Source organism: Hypanus sabinus, chromosome 13 (genome assembly GCF_030144855.1).
Source record: "Hypanus sabinus isolate sHypSab1 chromosome 13, sHypSab1.hap1, whole genome shotgun sequence".
NCBI classification, from domain to species: domain Eukaryota; kingdom Metazoa; phylum Chordata; class Chondrichthyes; order Myliobatiformes; family Dasyatidae; genus Hypanus; species Hypanus sabinus.
In genome coordinates this window covers 78,059,169-78,084,657 of record NC_082718.1, presented here as the reverse complement: position 1 = coordinate 78,084,657, position 25,489 = coordinate 78,059,169, and the positions used below count along the sequence as shown (strand labels likewise).

The window sequence follows — 25,489 nt, the reverse complement described above, 5'->3', positions numbered from 1 at the left end:
CTACATTTTCAGGAGTGCCCAGCACACCAGTCGTTCTTGTGGATGCTCCTGACAATTAGGAAGAAGAGCCACTCTTACCTGAACTGCAGAAATCATCAGCTGTCTATTCTAAAAGGATAAAAGTGATTGTCAGGAACATCTCAGAAGGAGATACCACCCTCAAATGAGGCGGCAGATCATGCAGTTCTTTCCTGTGGTGGTAGTTTCTAGCTTTCCAGTGGAGTAAAAGAAAGAAAAACTGTCTCCTGTATTGGGAAAGTTGACATCAAAGTCATTCAACTTTGATAACACTCTAATTCCAGAGGAATGGAAAAAGAGACTAACTGATAGGATATTGGAACAAGAAGATGTCTTTTATGCTGATGAGTTTGATGTTAGTTGCTCCAAGAGTACTCATCACATAATGAAAGTGACAGAAGACACACCTTTCTGAGAGAAGTCTCGTGGGTTAGCACCAGCAGAGGTTGAAGATATTTGGCAGATCCTGCTGAAACTTAAGGAAACTGGAATTATCACTTAGTTGAGGAGTCCCTATGCTTTGTCTTTAGTAGTTGTGAGGAAAAGAATGGGAAAATATAAATGTGTGTTGATTATAGAATATTGAACAGATACACAATCCCAGACCATATAACAGTTCAACAGATTGAGGATGCTCCGGCCTGCTTAAGTGGAAGCAAATGGTTCAGTGAGTTGGATCTAATTATCAAATACCAATGAGTGAATCTGATAAAGAAAAGATAGCATTCATGTGCCCTGTCATCGTAATTGAATTTTTCGTCAACGTTCTTCAGATTAGTGCGCTTTTTGAAACTGCAACCTGACTTTTCATCTTTTTCTCTTTCTTGTGCATTCTAAGCAAACCATATTCCAGCTATTGCAGTCAACAAAACTGGCACTTGTTTCTCATTGGCTATTTCATTTGCATCAAAACACTGTGCAACTTGCTTGGTATATAACAACCAGTTATCTGTTGTGCAATTCAACACATCTATATTTCAGATGTAGCCAGGCATTTTAATTTACTATTATTATCACATGGTACTCAATGTTTCTGAACCCAAGAATCTCATCCAGTATCAGCCTTCCTTTTAACTCCAATGTCTTGCTGCACTTCATAAGAAAAAAAAGTGGTGCGCTTTTAAAAAGATTCAAATCTCTTTCTCTCTCTCTCTCTCTCTCTCTCTCTCTCTCTCTTTCTCCCTCCCTCCCTGTGCGAAGAAAGAACATGCTGCACTTCAACAGGAAGGTAGTCATCTTGGGCTAATTTTAAAAACACCTATCGCCACTGTTACAATTTGTAACTCCAAAGACTAATTGACAGAAGAGCTGAGGATAAATCATTTTTACTCTACTTACGATGTTGTGGCATGCTGATGTTTTCCATTCACAGTATTTTTTTACAGAAAACCCATAATGAATTATGTACTCTGCTTAAGAAGACATATTTACAATATTACTCAAATATTACTGAAATATTAAAAACACAACACTTTGATTTATTGGTTAGCATTGTGCATGAGAGAGAAACATTGGAAGTGCTCTTCTTGTCATCCAGACAACAAAATTGTGGTTCATACACCCCTTCAGTTCTAGATAATTTTAATATATTCAAGTTCTTGTTTATTGTCATGGGGATGTAAATGCCACGAAAATTAATGTTTTTTTACAGCATAAATGAAGTAGATGTAAATAAAACTCAATTTGGTAAGGTCATAACTCATCTAGTCTTGATCTTGGCATCCAAAATTGTATTTGAATATTTATTGCTTATTTATTTATTATTATTATTATTGTTGTTTTTTTCATTTTTGTATTTGCACAGTTTATTGTCTTTTGCATGCTGGTTGAACACCCAAGTTGGTGCGGTCTTTCAACGATTCTGTTATGGTTATTATTCTATGGATTTATTGAATATGCCTACAAGGAAATGAATCTCAGGAATCTATATGGTGACATATATGTACTTTAGGCATAAATTTACTGTGAACTTTTGAACTTTGAAATTGCCAAACTCTTTGCTTTTGCTCGTTGTTCAAAGAGTCAAAAGTGTATTTTTGACTAAAAAAAAACAATGACCTGATACAATATAATTCTAAATCCATTGTTGGAATTTTGTTTCCACCAAGAAGTTTGTATAACTTAGCTAAAGGAATTTGAAGATAAATCAAAGCCTGTCACCTCCATATAAACATGCATTTGGTTAGAATATTTAACTCTTTACTGGAGAAACAGCACAATTTTGTCTTTTTCTACACGTGTCTTCAGTGCACAAGAACACACTAAAAAGTTGTAGCATCTGTCTGGTTCTGAAGAGTTATTTAATTATTCAGCTGATGCTTACATAATTTGTTTAGTATAGGTTAAAAAGGTGTAAAATAATCGAACACCAACTCTACCTTTTTCAATTGGCTGCATCTCAATGTCCTGAAGAAATTTTTGAGTACAGGTTTCTCAGTATATTCAAAGATTCACAAGGAAGTTCTTCTCTGCATTCTATGCTTTATTTTAAACTGTGTGAGTTATAAAAGTAGTTTTGGAGCAACTGAACTGTCATAAATTTGGCATTCACAGTAATGTTTGATCGCATACCAAATGTCAAATTTGTTCTTTATCTACCATAGACTATACTGGAGAAAGAAATGATAAATTTAGGAAACTCTTCCAAGTTTTGTGCTGTTTGGTTTCTGTATCCCATGCTCAACAAGAGGTCTATATCCTTTCTTTCCTCTATTGCAGATCTTTATTAACAATGAGTGGCATGATGCAGTCAGTAAGAAAACGTTCCCAACCATCAATCCCTCCACAGGAGAAATCATCTGTCAAGTTGCTGAAGGAGATAAGGTAATTTGTTTTTATACATATTTAACATTTTCATTTAAACCAGAGGTTCCCAACCATTTTCATGCTATGGACCCTAACAGAGGGACATGTGGACCCCAGATTGGGAACCCTTGAGTTAAACTGAATGCTTCCTGCATATTGAATTCTGTTCAGAAAGTACAAAGTTATGAAAAAATAATTAATACAGGTTGGATCCAACAAATTCCCTCTGATACCTTACATTGTATAAGTAAAGTATCAGAAACACAGGGGAACCTGCAGGACGGCTTGGGGTATTACCAAGCCCAAACGACCAATAGCTTATCATTTGACAATGCAACGACTTGGGAAGCTTTGCTGGGAATATACCCTGATAATATCTAGAAGCTGGTAGTGCTATGAACACTGCTTTTCTTCCCTTCCTGTCATTTAGAAGTTTGAGGCAGCATTGAATTGAGATGTTGATTTGAACAGGAATGAATACAATGTTCACCTGGACTGGGGTTCCTACTGTTTGTTGTATCCACTGACCTCGACGTTCATGCAGGAGCTGTAGATGTCAGCCCCTACAAATCAGCACAGCCATTTGTCACCCAGTCTGAGCCAGGTGATTTGCTGCTCACATCAATACGGTGTATAAAGTTACTGGGAGACCCAAGTCGGTTACAAAACAGTCAGGCTGTACAGTGAAGCTGTTAGTTGAGAATTAGGAACTTTAATCTGTGGTCATCATTCATTTTCTATTTATGGCTCCAGATGCAATTAAGGAACCATTATCATTCTCTCTCTGTTCCATTATTGAGATAAATCTGCAGATGTTCTGCTGAACACTGAAGTTCCCTTTGTTCTCTGCAACTTAAAAGCATGCTTGTTTTCTAACTTCTCCTTGTTCTGTCAAAATGTTAATTGTTTCTCTCTCCACAGTTGCTGAGGGGAAACTACAGGTCTAAGCTTGCCATCAGTTATTGGGTAACTGTTGGAATTCGTTATTGAATGGCAATGGGACTTTGGGAACATAGGCAGAGTCAAGCAAGCAGTGAAATAGTTGTGTTTGGATCATCAAAAGTCATTAAGATCCCATTCAAAAAAAGAAGTATGAAGGTGAGGATCACGTGATCATTGTGTCCTTACAAATCTATTCCACACTGGGTAGAATGGCGGTTGATCTTGTGTCTCATATCCCCCTTGTTGCTCAGTCTCTGATTCTGGAATTATCCAAAGTTCTGGTCATTCCCAACCAAACTCAATTGTGGTCATTGACATTCCTCTGTTGCTGACAGTTCCAAAGATGTATAACTCTCTGGTGAAGGGGTCTTCTATCCTAAATGTCGATCCCTTATGTTCTACCCTAGGTTCTGCCCTTCTAAATGGAGGAAACAGCTTCTTGGCATCTGCTTTGTTTATTCCTTCCAGAATCTCTGAGAAGAGATCTAATCTAGCCTCTCATTCTTTTAAACTTAAGTGGATAAAAGCTAAGTTATCCAATCATTATTCATTGGAGAATTCCCATGCTCCAAGAACCAGTTTTCTAAAAGGTTCACAGCACTGATTCCTATGTAATTTATTTTTTTATTGAAGTTCATCATCAAACAAACATTTCCATAAGATGTATTTCAGACATTGTACATATATATCATATAATCATATATATCACAAATCTCCACAAAGTATTTATCTGAGGTATACACTTACAGAAAAGAGTGGAAAGAAAAAACAAGCAAAAGGAAAAAACTATGTACAAGTAGGGAGTGATCTTTTTTACAACAGATTCATTGATTTGTGAGAATAAAATCAGGCCTATGAGGCATTACGTAGTTAAACCATTTTTCCCAGTATGAATCAAATTGTTCCAGCTTATGGTTAACAGATGCTGTTATCTTCTCCATTTTGTAAATGTCCATTGTAGTTTCCATCCATGTATTTAAAGTTGGGCTCTCCTGTGATAACCATTTCCTAGTAAGAGTCTTTTTATCAGCCACCAACAATATATTCATTAAATATTTATCTTTTTTCAACCATTCTTGAGGTATATATCCAAAATATATGGTCTTACTTTCTAAGGGTACTTCACATTTAAAGGTGTCTTGTAGGGCATTGTGTGTCCCCCTCCAATAGTTTTTGATAACAGGGCAGTCCCAAAAAATATGATAATGATTTGCATTTTGATTTCCACAATTTCTCCAGCAAACAGGGAGGTTCCTATCATAATGGGATTTCTGAGAGGGTGTAATAAAATATCTTATCAAGTTTTTCCATCCAAACTCCCTCCATTTCTGTGAACTGGCATACTTCCATTGAAACCTCCATATTGTTGTCCATTCTTCCTCAGATATAATTATCCCTCGTTCCTTCTCCCATTTTGTTTTAATGTATGAAGTCGAATGTGTTTTAAGAGTTGACAACCCCTTATACATGCTTGAAATGATTCTGCTACCATTTTCTGAATTATATGCTTTTCTAAAGAGCTCTATCAAGCATGTACTTGCCTTGGTTACATTTTTAAGCATCTTATTAACATATTGTCACATCTGTAAATACCGATAAAAATCTTGTTTTTCTAATAAGTGTTTCTCTTTAAGCATTTCAAAACTGAACAGTGTTCCTTCTTTCATTATGTTGCAAAGAACTGTTATTCCTTTAGCTGTCCAGTCCTTAAATCCAGCATCCAATTTATTTGGTGTAAAATCCGAGTCAAATGCACAACATTTAAGAATTGCAATATCCCCCTCTAGATTATATTCTTTTATAGTAGTTTTCCATATTTTAAGAGTCAATTTCACCCATGGGTTATCAATAGTATTTATGTATCTTTGCAGATTGTTATCAGCCAAAATTGCTTGTATGGGGATGGGAAGTACCCGCTCCTCAATATTTTTCCATTGAGCGTCATATGATGGGTTGCACCAACATATCACAGCTCTCAACTGTGCTGCAAAATAATAATCTCTAAGAGAAGGCAAGCCCCATCCCCACTTTTCCTTTGCTAATTGCAAAGTTTTGAGATGAACTCTAGGCCTTTTACCCTGCCAAATATACCTTGATAGCATTTTGTTCCATTCATTGAATTGATTTTGATTAATCTCTATTGGTAGGGTCTGAAAGAGATAGAACAGTCTGGGCAGTATATTCATTTTAATAGACTCAATCCTTGAACTGAGACTGAGAAAAGGGATCAGGTTCCATCTTGCCACATCTTCCTTAATTTTTTTATATAAAGGCTGATAATTACATTCTGATAATTTTGCCAAATCCTTTGGTATAATGATGCCCAAATATTTGAAAGACTCTGTGTGCCATGTCCAGGGGTATCGACTTTCAATTTCTCTTGGTGGGCTATAGTAATATGAAAGTAATTGGGTTTTATCTATGTTGATCTTGTATCCTGATAGTTGACCATATTGTTCAAAGGATTGCATCAATTTAGGCAAAGAGTATGTTGGTTGCCCTAGATAGATCAAGATGTCATCTGCATAACAAGCCAATTTATGCTCTGTTCCTTTAATAGTAATTCCCCTGATATCTTCATTCTGTCTGATGTATTGAGCTAATGGTTCCAGATACAGCGCGAAGAGTAGTGGTGACCATGCACAACCCTGTCTCGTGCCCCTTTCTAGGGTAAGACTATTTGATAAATATCCATTGATTTTAATCCTAGCAGTAGGATTGTCATATAATGTCTGTATAGTTTTAATAATTGTGTCTTGGAAACCAAATCTATGTAAAACTCTGTAAAGGAAATTCCAATCAACCGAATCAAATGCCTTTTCAGCATCCACGCTTATCACTATTGCTTCGATTTTATTTTTTTGTATATGATCCATAATGTGGAGTGTCCTTTGTATATTGTCTTGAGCCTGGCATTGTCGTATAAAACCTGTCTGATCATTACATATCAGTAAGGGTAGAAACTCCTCTAATCGTTTGGCCATGATGGAGGTAAATAATGTATAATCTACATTAAGAACGGATATTGGTCTAAATGACCTGCATTCCATTTTATCCTTGCCTTCTTTCGGTATAGCTGAGATTATCGCTTCCTTCCAACTGGATGGCATTTGTGCCTTTTTTAGAGCCCAGTTCAGTGTGGGGAGAAAAACAGGAATTAACTCATTTTTAAATTCTTCGTACCACTCTGCCATATACCCATCTGATCCTGGTGACTTGCTTAATTTAAGCCTATTAATTGCAGCTTTTAATTCAACTTCAGTTATATCAGCAGTCATCGTTCTATTTTGTTCTTCACTTAACGTGGGTAGCTCTAGAGAATTCAAGAAGGTGTCAATTTGGGTTATGCTTCCCCCTGGAACTTTGGAATATAGAGTTTTGTAAAACACTTCAAAAGCTTCTCGAATTTCACTTAGCTTATTTTTTATCATTTTCGTTCTTGGGTCCCTAATTCTATGAATTGTATTTTCTGCTATTTTTTTTTTCAGTTTCCACGCCAGTATTTTCATAGATTTTGATCCACTTTCATAATGTCTCTGTTTCAGAAACATTAAGTTTTTCTTGATTTCTTGCGTAGACAAATTATTTATTTCATCCCTAATTCTTTTAATTTTTCCTGATGTATCCTGTGCCAAATTCAATTTGTGTTTTTTCTCTAGTTCCTTCAGCCTATTTTGTAATTCCTCTAATGTTTTATTCCTTATTTTTTTCTTATATGAAGATATCACTATAAGTTTCCCTCTTAAGACCGCCTTCAGAGTATCCCATAAAATGGGAGGTGAAGCCTCTCCATTATCATTAAATTCTAAGTAGAGACCAATTTCTTTTTTAATTTGTTCCTTAAAGTATGGATCATTGAGTAGACTTGAATTTAGTTTCCAAATAGTATTCTTTGGTTGTAGGTCAAAATCAACAGATAAATATATAGGTGCATGGTCACTTACATCTATTGTCCCAATTCCACAGGTGTTTATTTTGTCTTTGTCTTTTCCAAATGTCATGAAATAGTCTATTCTTGTATATACAGAATGTGGAGCAGAATAATGAGTGTAATCCCTTCTGTCAGGGAAAAGGTCCCTCCATATATCAATTAAACCAACATCCTCAAAAAGTGTATTAACTTTCTATTGTAAAAATTTTGTTTCATAGGTTTTTCTATTGGAAGAGTCTAAGTTTGGTTGTAATTGTAAATTTAAGTCTCCCCCACATATCAGGAGACCTTCTGTTTCCGTTACCATAATATCAGTAATTTTCTGGAAGAAACCAATATCACTTCCCAGGGGTGCGTATATATTCAATAGAGTAACTGAATTGCCATCTATATTCCCCCTTACCAGAATATATCTGCCCTCTTTATCTCCCATTTTGAATACTTTTCCAAAATTTACCTTACTTGAGATAAGAATAGCAACTCCTCTCTTATGTCCTGATTTATATGAGGAGAAAAACAGATTAGTGAAGCCCATTCGCTTTAGTTTTTTATGCTCATTATCACTTAAATGAGATTCCTGTAAATATACCACATGGGCGTGTTCTTTTTTCATTTTGGATAAAATTCTCTTACGTTTGATTGGATTTAATAGCCCATTGACATTAAAAGAAATGAATTTTACCTTGTCCTTAGCCATCTGTATTTATCTGTCAATGTACCATTGAAATTAGAATAAAACTTAATCGATCTACTCCCTGAACAAGTAAGAACCAAGAAATGCAAATAACAACAAAAATGGCAACGAACGTGTGATTCCAAGGCTGTGGTCTCCAGTAGATGACCCTGTGCTGAGCTAGAGGAAATGTCTAGCTGTGGGGGATAACCCCTCCTACTTGTGAGTTGAGGGCCTGATGCACCATCAATAACTCACTCTGAGACGTAAGGCGAGATATTGGCTTTTATTGACTGAAGAAGGAACCAGCAGTGAATGACCATCATATTACATCCTGGAGAATGAGGCAGAGGATTAGACCTGAATCGCCTTTATACAGGAGCCTGTGGGAGGAGCCACAGGAGCAGTCAGCAGGGGCGTGTCCCAACAGGCACATAGTTCACCACATTCACCCCCCCTTTGTTTGAAAGAGTCCCCATGTGGCGAGGTTTCTTACAGGTCAAGTCTATCAGGTGGTCGAATCTGTCGCTGCGATCTACGTAGCACCGACTGTGATTGCACCGATGCCAGCAACATTGGAGATTGCACAGGAGACGGAGGTTGTGCTGGTTCCAGCACATGCATGTGCGAGGCACCTGGTATATAAGTGTCATGAGGAGTCCATGTAGGGCCTGGTGAGCGCGGTGTCACCTCGGGTACAGGGTTCATAGTGACCGGAGAGTGTTCAGGGTAGAGGTCTGCTGCACCTGCGGGCGCCAGGTCGAGGATGGAGACAGTGTCCTCCCGCCCATCAGGTAAGACCACGTAGGCCTACTGGGGGTTCGCATGCAGAAAGTGAACCCTCTCGACCAGCGGCGAGTATTTATTGCTCCTCACATGTTTCCGGAGCAGCACTGGCCCCGGGGACATCAGCCAAACTGGTAGAGCGGTCCCAGTGACAGACTTCCTGGGAAAAGAGAATAGGAGTTCGTGAGGGGGGGGGGTGGGGCCACCATCCGACCACCTGGGCTCTCCAAGGGCTTGTGCTTGGCTCAATGATCCCCTCCCTGAGCAACCACTGCACCGGTATACAGTCGGGGTCAGGTTGGCGAACAGCGGCGGGGGAGGGACCTCGAGAGCGGAGAGACTGCAAGTGGTGTCGGTAGCGCAGCTGTCGTGTTGGATGGGATGTGTGTGTCGCTGTGTGTGTGTGGTCAGTAGTGATGAAGTCCCACAGAACTGAGGATTCCGGACAGTGAGTGGTGGGAAGGGCCCGTCATATGCCATAGTCACACTTTCGAGATGGCTCTGGAAGTCCAGCCCCAATAGCACAGGTGCGCACAGATTAGGCATGACCAGGAGCTCAAAGTCCCGATATTCTGTGCCTTGCACCACCAATGTTGCTACACAACCCGCCCGGATGTCTGTGGACTGCGACCCAGAAGCCAAATGGAACCTCCGACTTACCGGCCGCGTTGCGAGTCCGCAGCGTTGCACTGTGTCCGGGTGAATAAAACTCCCAGTGCTGCCCGTGTCAAACAGGCATCTAGTCCGGTGCCCCTCCACCCGGATGTCCATCATGGACCTTGCAAGCGGGTGTGGGGCGCTTTGGTCGAGAGTTACAGTGGCCAGAGACCCGGTAAGCATCGGAGGGTCGGGGGCGGGGCGTGCTGACGCCGACAAAGATGGCTGCCCACATCCGGGCATGCAAGATGGCGGCCCCCACGTTTCACCCACAGCGCTGCACTCCGCTCGCAGTTTAGACTTACAGACCTCGGCGAAATGGCCCCGCTTTCCGCAGCTGGAGCAGGTCGCTCCTCGCGCTGGACAGCGTTTTCGGGAGTGTTTTTTATGGCCGCAGAAATAACAAAGCACAGGCTTCTGACGGGCTGCCGCTGTGGTCGGGTTCGGGGAGCTCGTGGAATCGCGACTGGCAGCGGCGATTTCGCTCGCGGGAGCCGGTGGTGGCGGGGTCTGAGGCGTCCACGGAACCGGCAGGGAATCGCGCGACTGGACAGCGTTGGCGTAGTGCAGCGCAGCTTCCAGAGCGTTGGCCGTCTCGATCGCCGAGCGTAAGGTAAGATCTGAGTGTTCCAGCAGTCGCTGGCGCAAGTACACTGACCTCAGTCCCGTCACAACGGCGTCTTGCACCAGCAGCTCTGCATGTTGTTCTGCCGTGAGCGTCTTGCAGTCACAAGCTCGGACGAGTGTCTGTAGTGCTCGGAGAAACTCAGCGCTCGATTCTCCAGGCCGCTGTTGCCAGGTAGCTAAACGATGTCTTGCGTAGACGGTGTTCACCGGCCGCAGGTACTGTCTTTTGAGGGTGTCCAGTGCCCCTTCGTAGGTCGGCAGGTCCCGGATAATGGAATAAACTTTTGGGGTGACCCTCGAGAGGAGAATTCTGTACATAACGGCAGGGTCAGTCACACGAAGCTCCGCCAAGTGTGATTGGAAGCATGCAAGCCAGTGTTCAAAAGCGAGAACTGCGTCAGGGTCTTGAGGGTCCAATTCCAACCGGTCCGGACGCAAAACGGTTTCCATGTTTTAAAACTTTCAGTCAATAAAATTGATGCACCATCAATAACTCACTCTGAGACGTAAGGTGAGATATCGGCTTTTATTGACTGAAGAAGTAACCAGCAGTGAGTGACCATCATATTACATCCTGGAGAATGAGGCAGAGGATTAGACCTGAATCGCCTTTATACAGGGGCCTGTGGGAGGAGCCACAGGAGCAGTCAGAAGGGGGCGTGTCCAGACAGGCACATAGTTCACCACAGGGCCCCCATTGCAGTATTCATAAAAGTCAGTGAACATATCCATTACACAGAAAAGGTTTCCGTGTGTACTCCTCCTATATATATATATATATATACACACACAAAAAAATATATATATATACACCCACACACAAATATATACATACACACACACACACACACACACACACACACATTACATACATACACACAAATATATTCTCATTTTGGTGGGGAGAAAGGAGTAAGTGAGAGAATAAAGAATAACAACTAAGTAATATAAAATCCACATTATAATCAGTGTTAATTGAGATAGGTTTATCACTGTGTACTTTTGTTTCTGTTTAGTTTCTCAACATTTTTAAAGTTAGCCAAACCTTATGGCTCTTCTGAAGGGGTCTGAGGACTGTCTTCGGGAAACTCCCAGTCTCTTCCTGATATACTTCTCTCGGCTTCCTCCCGTCTCCTGCCTTCTCGAATCTCGCACTATTTCCCCAGCGGAATAGGACAATTCCTCAGTCAGGCTTTCCTTCGTTTTGGTCATGCTGATGGGCAACCCTCTGGTCTTCATGTCTGTAGTCGCCTCTTCCACTGTCTGGTATAACCGCGTCCCGTTGTCATAAAACACTCGAAGTTTAGCAGGGTACGGAGTTTGAAATCTAATCTTACTTTGCTCTAGTACTCGCTTTACTTCAGAGTATTCTTTGCATTTCTGGAGGACTGCGGGGGGGGGGTAATCTTGGTCAAAATATATTAATTTATCATCTAAAAACACTCTCTTCTTACCCCAGGCCCTTCGTAGAATCTCCGCCTTGGTGCTGTACCGAAGGAATTTTATTATTATTGAGCGTGGCTTTCTATCCTGGGTAGATTTTAGGACTAGAAATCGACTTCTCTCGATTTCCAGCTCCATAACTTTCCGACAAACTCCATCATAGACGAACCCTCCGCTCCTTAGGGAACGTTGTAGATTCTGATATTTTTCTGCCGTAATCTTCCCTCCGGGTCAAGCAGTTTATCTTCTTGGTGATGTACTATTTTTATTGTCTTGCTCAGTATCCATTCCACGTTTTGAACGCGATCTTCCACCTTCTCAATTCGAGTCTCTGCCACTGCTATTTTTTGATTAACGCTGGCGAGCTCTGCCTTAATATCACGGAGCTGCTGCTTTATATCTTTCTGGTCCTCCATTATTTCTTTCAGGATTTCGAAGACATTCGTCGCTTCGACTGAATGAGGCCCGGCGGCCGCCTCGCTCGCACGCGGTCGGGTCGGAGAGCCGCTCGCTGCACTCCTCTCGGACCCAGGCTCCGCACTGTCGCTTTTTTTATTTCCGTTCTTTTTCCCCATTCTTGCCCCTCTTTTCAGTTCAAATATTTTTCATAAAATATTATATTTGATGGGTTAATGGGGTTTAATACGCATTTTTCCAGAGGAGCTAGTGACTTAAGCTGCCATTCTCAACGATGAAATCACCGGAAAAACTCCACAGCACTGATTCCAATTCAATTTGTCCTTGTCCAAGTTGGCTTGTATAATATTAGCAAGATGTCCATATTCTAGGCTGAATCCAGAGCTGATATGTTATTTGTTAAGCAGGGGTGCCGTGCGCAATCCTAATCTAATGAAAAATGGACATGGGAGCACGGAGCATGGAGGAAGATTTGGAAATCTCCAGGAAGGCCCTCTTCATTGCTGCTGCTACTGTGAGGTCCGGGTCTCTGCTGGGAAGAACAGGCCCCCAGTCCTCGGGGTTGTATTGCCGGTGGCCGTTGGCGGGAGCGTCTTAATACGCTCGGCAGAGGATGATGCTTGGAGAAGCTGTGCTGGAGGGGATGGTCAGAGGCTCGGAGGTTCGATGGACTCGGAGTCCGCTGCGGTCGGGCGCTTTCAGTGTGTGCTGTGTCTGCGAGGCTGAGTTGGGCGGCGCCGTGGAAGTCCATAGCAGGGGGTATTCCCTTCTGCTGCCCGTGTGGGATGACGGGACTATCAGGGCCCTGAGGACTTGTGGAAACTGTGTGGTGGTTTCTTTCGAATTTATAGTCTTTTTAACATCTTTGGACTATTTTTACCATCCCCATGGTCTTTGTTTTATCAAATTATGGTATCATTTGCACTGTTGTAACTATGTGGTTTTGTGCAGGTCTTGTAGCTTTAGTTTTTGGTCTTGTTTGTCTGGTGGATTTGGAGCTTCTTTCTGGGGAACACGCTAAGACGGTAACGCAATATTAATACGCTGCAGCCTCTCCGGACTCTGGATTGGGAATTGCCAAATGTTATGTGGATTTTCTGGTGTAGTCTATTTTGTCATGTGCTTTGTTGATATCATTCTGGAGGCATGTTGTCTCATTTTTTTAACTGCATTGCATTTGTGGTTCTTAAATGACAATAAACAATCTGAATCTGAATCTGAATAGAGTATGATTAAATAATCATACTAAGTCCCTTTTTAGGCAATATTAACATATTAGGTTTATGTTGCCTTAACTATTCCCAATCTATATGAAAGATTCTGCAAAAAGGTCTGAACATTTTTATTTATTTAAGCGCTATATATGAGTGTTCGAGTGGCGGGGTGGAGATGCGTCTTTACCAAAGGAGGTGTAAGGCGCTCCTTCCATCCACTAATCCACAGATCACCCTCAGGCAAGGTGTAGCACCTGCTTACCCCCCCCACCCCCGATCAGGGTCACATGAAGCCATGGGAGCCGGTGGCGGATGGTTGTATGAGCAGCTGGTGCAGATCACAAGTCCTGGTTATGTGACCACTGACGCCAGACAGATAATCTCTGAAGAATATTGATAACGGCTGAGATCATCTGCCCAGAAGAAGGCAATGGCAAAATACTTCTGTAGAAAAATTTGCCAAAAACAATCATGATCATGGAAAGACCATGATCACCCACATCATACGACACGGTACATAAGGCTGATGCTGATGATGCTGATGATATGAGTTCTGCAGGCAGAACCAACAGACTCAGTCCATCCCTAATAACTTTTGAGAAAGGGGTGATGATGAGTCTTGGTTTCTAAGAGAATTGAGGAAAAGGATGAGGAGGGAATTTCCCCAAGGATTAGCGGTGATACGGTGGGTGAGGCTTGATGGATCTCAGTGTTAAGAGGCCTTAGGAGTGGCGAGAACAGAATTAACATAACTGTGTGTGCCTCTATTGTTAGAAAATTATTTTCCATTTATTTATTAATGTCTTTGTTAAGCTACAGTGTGGAATAGGCCCTTCTGGCCTTCGAGCTGCTCCATCCTGCAACCCTCTGATGGAACTTTATACCAATCACAGGACAATTTACAACGAACAATGAGCCTAACAACTGGTACGCCTTTGGTGCATGGGAGGAAACCAGAGCACCCGGAGGAAACCCATGCAATCATAGGGAGAAAATACAAACTCCGTTCAGGCGGCGGTAGGTCACTGGTACGCTAAAGTGCTGAGCTAACCACTACGTTACCATGCTCTGTACTTGTATTGAATATTGTCAGACGTTGTGATTAATCTGCCCACAGGCTGACGTGGATAAAGCAGTGAAGGCAGCGAAAGATGCATTTAAATTTGGATCACCGTGGCGATTAATGGATGCGTCACACAGAGGGCTGCTTTTACACCGCTTAGCTGACCTCATTGAACGTGATAAAGTATACTTAGCTGTAAGTACTTTGCATAGGAACTTGTACATTTTGTTGACCCACGTTGTATTCTTTATGCTGTCACGTTTAAAAGCTTTGTCCATACATCTAATGCTACTTTAATGTCACTTCAGGTGCATTAACCTGTCTTGGTTTTGTGTAGCTTCCTGAATTCACCAATACCATCTGATTTTTGAGAGTAGCTTTCGTTTGTGGGGAATGATTTTTTTATTTGTTTTCTTTATATCTCTATATAGAGGAAGACCAAGAGAACTGAATTTGTTTAGTAATATTATAATTGCATAAATGGACAGCAAATAAGAGGCCTTTTGAACGATTCATCCATCATGGTGCTTGTTTTACCCACAACATCAGCATAATCTTCTTTTTCTTTCTTCCTCATTAGTTCCATTATAAATGTCCTCCATGCTGATAGATTCAAAGTACATTTATTATCCAAGTATGCATACAGAAACCTGTGAATGTGTGGGTCTCCTCCACATGTTCCGGTTTCCCCCCCCAGTCCAAAGAGCTACTGCTTGGTTGATAATGGGTCATTGAAAATTGTCCCGTGATTAGGCTAGGAGGAAATTGGGGGACTCTTAAGTTCCGGAAGGGCCTGTTCCACACTGTATCTCAATATAGTAAATTCAATTTAAAATACAGCTCCGAGATCTGTCCTCCTGCAAGCAGCCATGAAACAAAGAAAAGACTGAACACCCAACACGTGAGAAGAAGAATGTAACAATAAAAAGAGTGGCACCAAGCATGTAACAATATTAACGCTCTGTCAGATAATCAAGCCAGGTATTTAGCAATGATATCTCAGCTCCGCACAACCAACACCACTGGCATCGACGTTGCTGTCACCAGATTACTCTTCATCCACAGACCAGAATTCTCTTTCCACTGGATGCACAAATACATCCCAAAAGCAAAAAGAAAAATGCCAATCTTGGAAATATGAAGCTAAATCACAGGATGCCTAAAGCATTCGCAAGATGAGTGCAATCTATGAGGAAACAGTCAATGTTTTGAGTCAAGGACTTTTCATCAGAACCAGAAAAGCTATAAAACGAAATATGTTTTTCACTGAAGGTAGGGGTGGGAAAAAGGGGGGGGGGCCAGGGGTTTGATAGGGTGCACATCAAGTTGTTAACGTAATAATTACTTCTTAAAAACTTGCAACAGGAAAGGAAACTCTAACACTTAAACATAGGTACGGTTACATCGGGGGAGAGAAACTACAAGGATGATTACCTAGGTAATAAGTTTGGAGGACTGCACTGTGCTCAGGTGGGTAATGAGGTACAATTCCACTTCCTTGCCTAGGACGGTATTGGAGCAAGAGAGAAGGCTGAAGTGTAATCAAAAATAAAGTGCAAGGTGACTGGAGGAGCTCTGCAAAACATTATTTTCCCAATGTAGAGAGGATTGTGCAGCCGGTGCACCTCAGAAATCCTGGTTACGTGACCACTGACGCCAGGCAGACAATCTCTGAAGAGTACTGATAACGCTGGGGTCACCCCTCTTGTAAGGACACTGCCCAGAAGAAGGCAAAGACAAACCACTTCTGTAGAAAAATTTGCCAAGAACAGTCATAGTCACAGAAAGACCATGATCGCCCACATCATACAACATGATGCTGATAATGAGGGAGGACTGCACAATCAGCACTGAATTAAATGCTTGTGAATTGCTGCTTTATCTCAGATGACTGTTCAGGTTTGTGGACAGTGAGAAAGAGGTGATTAGTGTCTGAGGGAACCTTGCGGTTGCAATGGAACTGCCATGATGACTATTGATGCCAGCATGAACAATGAAGTCAGGAGTGGAGCACTGTCAAAGTGAGAGGTTAAAGATCTCAGTGAACACACCAGCCACTCGGTTTACCCAGGTCTTCAGTTTGAAAGTCCTATAGTGCTTTCCATAAAGGAGCTCTTGGAAAAAGTGGTTTTCCGAGTGGGTAGTGTCAGCTATTATTTTTTCCTGCTCGCTTCTTTATCCTGGACACATACAACTCCTGCAGTGATAGTGGACCTTTTCACTGAAGGTAGGGGTGGGAAAAAGGGGGGCCAGGGGTTTGATAGGGTGCACATCAAGTGTTAACGTAATAATTACTTCTTAAAAACTTGCAACAGAAAAGGAAACTCTAACACTTAAACATAGGTACGGTTATATCGGGGGAGAGAAACTACAAGGACAACTACAAGGTCACTGCAGCCAGTGACCTTTTCTGCTGACCTGACGGTTCACCGTAGTTTTCATTCATTGTGAGAGGATGCTGCTCCAAACTAGACAGTAATGGTTGATGTGAGGATACTATCTAGTACTGACAGGGCAATATTAGTACTGGCAGAACAATCCCATCAGGATAATGTCCCTGCAGCTCTGCAGCTTATTTTGTCCTACATGCTCATCAATTCACCTTTTGCTTCTACTGTCACTTTCTACAGATCTAATCTGCTGCCAATTACTAATCTTAGTTACTCTGAACAACAACCCCTAACCTTTCATCTCTACCACGAAGAAGAATCTTGGCTGCAGATATATTGAAACACCATCACTTGGTGGGTTCCTCCAAATCCCAGACCATCTGACTTGGAGATATATTGCTATTTCTTTATCATGTGGGCCTCAATCCTGTAATACCCTGCCCCAAACTCCACGGGAATGACGTCACCTAAAGAGAAGCAGCTGTTGAAGAAGGCAACTTGCCACAGTCTTTTCAAAGACGTTAAGGATGGGTAAGAGGCACTCGTCTTTCCTGTGATGCCATGTCCCATAAATTGATATTTAAGAATTTGCATAGCTTTCCTGTAAATGTCTCTATGCTGGCAACTACATACAGCACATTCTGCATCTTTATTAATATTACATGCTCTTCGCAGTAGCTAAACTATAACTGGAAAACAATTTTAAAGCACTTGTAGTTTTAAACTGCTTAGTTTAAAATTTGACTACTGTTACTGATTTATCAAAGATAGATTAAATCATTAATCATCAAATATACTGCAAAAGAGGTTGGATTTGCAGTGAGCTCATGCTCTTTCTACTTTAATCTATTAAATTTCTCAGCCCGGACATGAAGAGTGAAATCATTTTGTTAATATGTGTAAACTACCCAAGTGGGAATTGAATTAGACGCAAGTCCTGTTGAAGGGTCTTGGCCGGAAACATCGACTATTCCTTCCCATCCATAGAACCTGGTCTGCTGAGCTCCTCCAGCACCTTGTGTGAAATGCTATGAATTGAATTAGACCAGTTTTTTTACTTGAATACATAACTGAAACCTTCAACAATATTGCATTTTCACACATAAATGTTCACTAAAATATTTTGTAGCTGCATCACATAAGGAAAATTTAGCATGTCTTGGTCAGAGAGTGGGGCTTTGAGGCTATTTAAGAATTTGCAAAGACATGAGAGTTTTAAAAATTTAAGCCTTTGCATAATTTGGAGTTAATGTGGATCAACAAAAGTTCAAAGTACATCTTTTATCAAAGTGTGTATGCAGTATACAACCCTGAGATTTGTCTTCCCACAGACAGCAGTGAAAAAAAAGGAACCTGTACAAAGAAAACATCAAGCACCCAACATGGGAAAGAAAAAAATAGAACAAGTTGCACAATGGGAGAATGGGCTGGTACAACTTAGAACATGGGCAGCAGTGGTTTTGAGAAGTCCTGAAAGATGCAGATATTTAAAGAGTGATTGGAGCAATGAAATCATAAATGAACTGAGATGAGTAGAGTCCATCAGTTTTCAGTGAGGTGGGAACGTGGATCCTTGTGACAGAGTTGGTGAGATCAGTAACTCAACTTCAGTCAATAATAACTTGTGTGTATTTAGCACCTCTAACATTATGAATTGTTCCTTAACAGATCTTTTTATCAAACAAAGATTTGGAAAGTTTGACACTGAGTTGTGGAAATTATTACTACAGAAAACCAAATGTTGGACAGTGGCTTTGAAGAGCATTTAAGAGCATGGAGAGGTGGAGGTATGACAGAGAACAGCAAACAGTTTTTATTTTAGTTGCCCTTGACTGTAACAAAATGAGGCCTTAGGCCACAGTGAGGCCTGTTTACAGCCGACCAGGAGAGGCAACAAAGTCATTATGCTCCACAGGAGGTGGTGTGCCTTGACATCCAAGCTGGAGTTGGTTCTGCTCCTCAGTGGTAACCATCAGAAGACAGACTGCTGCAACATTCATGAACTCAGGGACTTGGATAATAATTGTTTTCTGTGATTGCATTTTACTGATATCTTCTTTCTGCTTGCTGTCATAAATGTGCTGTGTATGCCTTGTGCACCTCGCCTCAAATTCAAAAATTATCTGTATCTTTGGTCACAGGCTGGAATGAAATCTGGAGTGCTTCTGAACTGAAATCGGAACTGAGCTTGTCATCAGTAAGTGCTATTTAATAGTGGATGACTCCATTGGAAGAGAGATCCAGGTCTAGAAACCCAATATGAGCAGTTTCTCCCAAAATGCTGACAATGAATTAAAAGGATGTTGTGTGAGGTAGCTTGGAGCATCTTTGCATCTTGGGTAGCAGGTGACATATACTCTCAGAATGGGGCAAATCAAGAAGCTTTAGCAAAGCTGTTTCTCAGGGTCCTGCTCCCAGCCCAGCCATATTCTACTGCTCATTAATAAATTTCCTCCTGACTTAAGGATAGATGTGGGGATGATTGCCAAACTCCATTTGCAGATAAAGTAACCCATGGCAAAGTGCACTATGTTCAAGGCAACTTTGAAATAAAGCTGAAAACTACCATCTTCAACCTACAATACTGGGCAAAGAGAATCCCCAGCAATCTCTGACTATCTATTCTTGACTTTCAAAAGCATTATCATTGGCAAGCTTAAAGCAAAACAGCAAATGCTGGAAACAAGACACTCAACAAGTCAGACAGTATCTTCAGAAGCAGTAAGTGTATCAGACTGAAGATGGCAACCATAGTGCTGCCCTTTCACAGATATCTCCTTTGTTCTATCCATTTCTTTCACTCCCTCCTTCTCTGTCACAACAAATTAACTTCTTTTCTCTTCTGTGTGTTGGAATTGATTTTTATGTTTTTAAAAAGGTTTATAACAAGACTAAATTGGTTGTTTTTACTCACATACAATTTGAATTTTTTAAACTCGTATTGTTATGAATGTACCACAGCTCTGAGGGGCCGAAGGGGCGGGAGCAGCCCCCTCCTTCCGGAGAATTGCAAGAGCACTATTAATTCGGGTCTCAGACCCAGGAAATGAGAGACAATGCAACGGTTTTGGCCATTGCTCTTAGAGACACCTGTGTGACGTGCATGTCCCTGCTACGTGACAGCTACCATGGATATGGACACCCTCGGGCAATGTGGGGGTGGGGATTGCATCACCCTACTTTGATGGACATCTACAACTCTGCAAGTCAAGATAAAAGGGGACTGCAGGAGGCAGTACCCCAGCGACGCACCAGAAGGCCACCATCGCTCAGCGCTCCCGTGCTAGCGGGAAGCCATACAAAGCCACGTGCGTTCCGCATCTCCTTTTGCCTGGGGAGCAGGTGGCTGATAATACCGAGAAGGACTTCGAACTAATAACAGGGAAACAACGCTCCCCTGATTCAATGGTGTTGCTTCGTCAAAGACCTGGGCAAATTTTCCCGTTTTCTCCTCACTCTCTCTGAAACACATGAAACCCAGCGATTCCCCAAAAAGACTGAAGGCTGCAGACTTCTGAGTGACTTTTATATTTCCAACGGACCATATATTATCCCCTAGACAACAGTCGAGATTATTTCTTAATGATGATTATTGCTATACCCGCGCTTTAGATTGAGTTTGGCCGATGTATATGTTCTGAATGTTTGGTTTAACCTTAATTTCGTGCCCCCTTTATGAATAAAACGTTCGAAAATAGTGCTATCAGACTCCAACAGACCTCTCTATCTTTGCTGGTGAGTTATCCAGTTACGGGATACATAACAGTATATTTTCATGATATGTGGTGTCTGTCTCCACCTATTGGTGGAATAGTGGTATAGCAAAGGTTTATCATTGGCTGGGTATTAGCACATGATACAGCACATGCTGTGGCTATGTATCTTTTAATTGGCCCCTTTGCTTATCTCAGAAATTTGCCTTACCCTAAATATAAAAGTGCCTGGCTGTTCCAAAAATTGCCATCTTATCTTTCTCTTTTCATGAAGTTCTTTGCTTTAGTTTCCATATTCAGTAACAACTTCTTCCCCTCTACCAGACAATTCCTAAATGGGCATTGAACCCATAAACACTAACTCACTTTTTAAAATATATTATTTCTGTTTTCACGCTACTTATTTTCAATCTATTCTATATATATTGTTACGTACCCCGTAACTGGATGTCTGACCAGCAGAGAAAGAAGAATCCATTAGCGTCTTGTGGTACCAAGCTAAAGGTGTTTATTAGTAAACTATACAATACAATATCAAAAATGCAAATATACATATAAAACAAGTTATCAGTAATAAACCTAAAAGTGTAGGAATAATAATAATAATAATAAACAAGCTCTATCGATGTCTAGGAGTAAATGAATTGTCATAGGAAAGTATAGAGTTCAGTTCATAAATGCTGAAGTAGTTATGGTTGTGGTGTTGAAATTGTTGGAGAGAGAGAGCGAGCGAGATGTAACAGTGACAGTTGCAGCAGGCAAACCTTTTGTGGCTTTCTTAATCCGTCGTGTCGGTGTGGCCATTCAGTTATGACCCCTCTGGTCTTCAGCTAGACTGTTCTTCTGTGGTGGACTTGTCACTCTGGCATGAGTGGACACACACACAAGTCCCCACCGGCCCTGCTGTAACACTGTGAGCTTTACTGACCGATCTCCTGGTTCGGTCTCCGAAGCCCCCACCTTTCTGTGGGTTCCCAACACTCAGTCAGTGTCCACTGGTGTGTCTGAAGGGTGTCTCTCCAGACCTGTCTTTTATCCCCACTCACAGGGTTTCATCTATCCATCAAGTCTGAATGACCGTGTCCATCAAATCAGGCCACTCCTGCTATCTCATGAGGAATGTTAACGAGCAAAAAAAAGTCCTTGTAGTGGAAGGTAAATAATCCAGGAAGAGTCAAAATACAGTAAATCAACAGTCTCTCTCCCCCTCTTATCTGTAGCAGATGTTCTTGCCTGGACTTTATCTCTCTCTCTCATGAGCAGCATAGCAACAGTAATAGTTCGTAGTTCTCAGGAGGGGGGTTGGGAATGGTTAACTCTGCACCCCATTTCCATCAGGTCTGTCCATCACTCATAACATTCCCATCCTTCTGGGAATTTTCACCAGAGTGAAAATTAACTAATAAAGCATATTACTGAATTACAGAGTTTAACAAAATACAGAAGTGGTCTTAACTACAAGAATAATACAGATACACTTTCAAATTAACATCTAGATAAACAATCAGCAATTATATTGTCACTCCCCTTTACATGTTGTATTTTAATATTGAATTCCTGTAACAATAGACTCCATCTTAATAACCTCCTATTTTTATTTTTCGTGTTAGCCAAAAATACCAAGGGGGTTGTGTTCTTAGCTTAGGTGTATATTACAAAGTGTGAACCAATACATGTGTGATTATACAGTGGTACATTACAGAAGTTTGTGCAAATACTAATCTCTATTTTACTTTTAAACTTAACATTCAATCTTCCATGATGTTGTCTTTATTATTCACATGCTTTGTTCAAAAAAAAAGTCAAATGCCCGCAGAACCAGATCCTGTTATTCAAAGTGGCATTTGGTCAACTCTTGCCTCTTTTCCACTTAACCCTCACGTGGTTAGCTTGCTCACCAGTGTGGAATAGGCCTTCACAGACTCCTTTCATAGGAGTTAGCTTATCATCAATGTTTTCCAAACTAAGCCCATTTGCTGAACTTCCAAACCACTCATTAATTTTAAGCAGGTCATTAATTTCATCTTCAGGATCTTTAATTCTATTAGTTTCTCGTTTAACATCTACAGGCGATCCCTCTTGGTCAAAACAACACTTTAAGTTCTGCCTCTCCAAATCACATCTTTGAACAACATCACCAAGTTGTTTATCCTTAAATTCCAAAACAAACTGTAATTGATTCACAGGCACCTTGTTAACAAGCCACTGTTTAGTTAATGGTCCCTTCACTTTTGTCAACAGTTCTGACACCAAACTCGACTTTAAATTTTCTTTATTCAAAAGTTTAGGAACAATACTTTTCCCTTTCCCTTCAATAATATTCACATCACCAGCTTTCATCTCATTACTAACTTTTAACACAAGTGACTGAGAATTCTCACTTTCTACCGATGCCAATGTTAACCCTTTCTTCACTGAACCAAGTCCATCTGACCCAAAAGAACTGCATTCCTTTTCAACTAAATCAGATACCTCAGACTTCTTCTGAGCTTCCAAACTATGTTCAGTACCCTGTGACTCCACATCCTTCACATCCTGAACACAAGCAAACTGGACAACTGCCTCTTCTAGGCTTTCAATACCAGTGCCCTTTTCAAAGTTCCCCTGATCCTCCCAGTTACTCTCTGGGCAACTCCCCTTCGGAGTAAACTCAACCTTGTGGGTTAAGACAACTTCATCTGCTAACCCAGCAGACTCCCTCAAGGTAGCGGCATCCTTTTCATCTAAGACTGCTCTCATATCATCGGGAACACACTTAACTTCTTCAACTGAAAACAGCTCTGTCAAGCCAGACAGATCATTCATGTCCAACCCTGGACCTTCTAACTGCCTTATCTGTTTCTTATCTTTACTCTGTGCCTCCATAACCTTCTTCCTCACTCCTAAGTGTCCACCTAAGGGTATCTTATGAAGCAGGTTCAAAATCTCGTTCCTTGACAACACTAAATCTGCTTTGTCTCCCTTACTTTACTTAACCCCACTATCCTTTTCCTTCTCCCCCGGTAACCCCTTTTCATACAAACTCAGCAAAAATTCCTCCGCTAAATCAACCCTGGACTCATTTAAACTGTCTCCTTTCTCAGCCGCCTTTCTAGACATGCTGAGAGTGATTGCGCATGCAGGATAAATCTTGGAATCTATGGGCGGGTCCTCAGCACTTACAGGCTTACTTGTTAATTTCATTGCTGAATACATGTCACCACCTGCCAGATCGTTACCAAGTAGGATGTCCATGCCATCCATCGGTAGTTTCGACTGCACCCCTATTTTGACTGGTCCAGATACCAGGTCACATTTCAGAAATATCCTGTGCAAGGTTACAGCCTCAGTCCCTTTTCTGCTACCTTTTAACACAACCTCCCCAGTCTCAGTCTCAGGACCAAAGTCTAACACCTTCCTTAGAATCAATGACTGATCAGCCCCAGTATCTCTCCAGATCCGCACTGGAACTGGGGTTTCTCCCTCCTTCATAGACACTGTCCCTTCCAAGATAAACTTCTCATGCCCCTCTTGTGTTCTATCTAACTTTGCCTTCCTCATCAATCTGTTGACCGACTCAATGCAACCAGTCGGGACTGCCGTTTTCCCTCTTCCTGTCTCCTTCTTCAGAGCAAAGCACTTAGATGCTATATGACCAGCTTTCCCACAATTATAACACGTACAGTTGGGAACCTTCCTGCTAGCCTGTTCTTCCTCCTCCTTACCTTTTCCACTAGCTCCCGGCTTATTCTCTGCCTTGGCCGGTGGGCTTCCTCTGCCAATCCTACTGACCCCCTGGTAGCTCTTATTTAAGGAAAACTTTGTCTTGTGGGCTAAGGCATACTCGTCTGCTAATTTGGCAGTCGCAGACAGAGTCACTGTCTCCTTCTCATCCAAGTACGTCTTCATACTCTCAGGGATACAACCTTTGAACTGCTCCATCAGTACTAACTGTAATAGTTTATCATAATCTCCAATGACCTCTTTTGAGGCGCACCAACACTCACAATACATTTGCATCTCACGGACAAACTCTAAATACGTGTGTTTCCACGGCTTTCTCAAGTTCCAGAACTTCTGCCAGTGTGCCTCTGGCACCAACTCATAACTCCTCAATACAGCCCTTTTTACTTCTTCGTAATCCTTAGACTCATCCATAGACAATGCCAAATACGCTTGCTGGGCCTTCCCCCTAAGTACGCTCTGTAACAGAACAGCCCATTTCTCCTTAGGTCAGTTCTGATTCACAGCCACTTTCTCAAAATGAAGGAAGAACTTATCGACATCCATCTCCTCGAATGGAGGTACCAACTGGATCTCCCGACCAATCTTGAACCAATCATTTGGGTTTGCAACCTGGTCTCTTCCCTGCGATGCCTTTAACCTCTCCATTTCCAGCGCAAACTGCCTCTCTTTCTCTCTGTCCTCCCCCTGCCTTGCAGCTTCTGTCTCCTTTATCTGGAGTATCTGGAGCTCATGCTCCTTTTCCTCCTTCTCCGCAGCCAACCTTAATCTTTCTATCTGTATCTGAAGCTCACCCTCGACTGGTTTTTTCTCAGGGAACAGGTCCAATACATCCGATGTAATGCACAGCTATTGCTCTTTGTATATCCAACTTGCTCATCGACGATTTCACCGCCGACAGATTTAATCGTTTTGCAACGCTCACCAATTCCGCCTTCCTGGCATCCTCTAATGCCCCCGAAGTCGGGTCTTTTAAAAATTTGTCAATTTCCATCTCTGCTGATTTCCTGTCTGGTTATCCATACAACCAGATCAGATAAGGAACTTTTACTTTTATCCCTTTTCACTGCCCCCCCCCCCATTAGGT

At 41.6% G+C, this 25,489-nt stretch overlaps 1 pseudogene; it reads left to right on the top strand.

The window, feature by feature from the left end:
• LOC132403380 (aldehyde dehydrogenase, mitochondrial-like) overlaps positions 1 to 25,489 on the top strand; it is a 55,410-nt pseudogene that overhangs the window by 8,360 nt on the left and 21,561 nt on the right.